The sequence below is a fragment of the Medicago truncatula genome, chromosome 7 (genome assembly GCF_003473485.1).
Source record: "Medicago truncatula cultivar Jemalong A17 chromosome 7, MtrunA17r5.0-ANR, whole genome shotgun sequence".
Taxonomy (NCBI): Eukaryota; Viridiplantae; Streptophyta; class Magnoliopsida; order Fabales; family Fabaceae; genus Medicago; species Medicago truncatula.
The window spans coordinates 33,194,608-33,195,839 of record NC_053048.1 but is presented as its reverse complement, the minus strand read 5'-3'; the positions used below and the strand labels follow the sequence as shown (position 1 = coordinate 33,195,839).

Genomic DNA, 1,232 nt, shown 5'->3' with positions numbered 1-1,232 from the left:
AAGTGAATTAAAAAGAAATATATATATCTATATAGTACTAACTACTAGATAATTGTAAAAAAAATTACTAAATAAAAGTAATAATTTTGGTGCTTGCAGTACAACCTCTTCCGCCCACCCTCAAGGCCACCCATGTTCATAATTGTATGCATAGAAACATTAAAATACACGATATATTTTTTTATTAAGAAATACACGATAATTTTTGTTTGCCAGTAAAATATATGACTATAATTAATGATAAATAGTGTACCACTAAGTTGAAGAAAATGATAAATGACTACTTTATATAATCATATTGCATTTATTTAATAATAATTTTACATATTCATCTTTTAATTTAGAGTGTCCGGGGTTCAAATCCAGGACCTACATATAATATATGTTATCCTTACCAACTGAGTTAAGCTCATGAGGATTTACATATTCATTTATCTCATATAATTTATAGGTATACAATAACTTTTTTATTTCCATATATATCTTGTAAAAGAAAACAAAGGAAGTCATCGTTGCCTTATACGTGCTTATCTGTAGAGAAAAATTGAATTGTGCAAGAAAATATTAAGAGAGAAAAATTAGTGTTAAATAATTAACACGTTAAAATAAAATGATACATTTAGAAGTAACAAAATTATTTTTCAACTTACCTAAGAATTTCTTCTATTTACACAAACACGTAGAATGGATGCATTTCGCAATTGTAAGTTTTTCACAAAAATAAGATGGACAATCAGAGTCTTGACGACATTCCTTCTTACGTATGCCTCCCATTACAACTAAAAGTAGTGAAAGAAATAGGATGGCAACATATACAAACTTGAGACTTGTAGTCATATTTTCCTAATTTGTTTGTAAAATGTAAAAGTGTGTGCTCATTTTATATGCAAAACATTAATGCTTTGTTTATGTCCATCTAAATCTTTTTAAAATTAGAATATATAAAATATCTCTTAATTATATTCATGTGTCATATTTGTCCTCTGTAGTAGATCACCTGACTCTTGCTTTAAATAAAATATCTCTTAACTTTATTAAGGATTCATCGTTAAAATATGTTTGGTCATTAAAGTTAATTTATTTATCCAATCCTTTTTTTAACCTTTCATGGTAGACAATGCGAAAATTGTAAAAGAGAATAATGATTTTGAACGATGATGAAGTTAGTTGTGGGAATAATATAATATGAAGTGATTAATTAGCATATCAATAATATGGGTTCCTTGTTTTTG

General features: G+C 26.5%; 1 long non-coding RNA gene across 1 annotated transcript; it reads right to left on the bottom strand.

The window, feature by feature from the left end:
• Positions 1 to 260: 260 nt before the first annotated feature.
• Positions 261 to 872, bottom strand: LOC25498814 (uncharacterized). The gene is made up of 2 exons (XR_003006509.1): positions 651 to 872; positions 261 to 531 (listed from the first exon to the last, which is right to left on the bottom strand). It is a non-coding gene; the product is annotated as an uncharacterized lncRNA (long non-coding RNA).
• Positions 873 to 1,232: the final 360 nt, after the last annotated feature.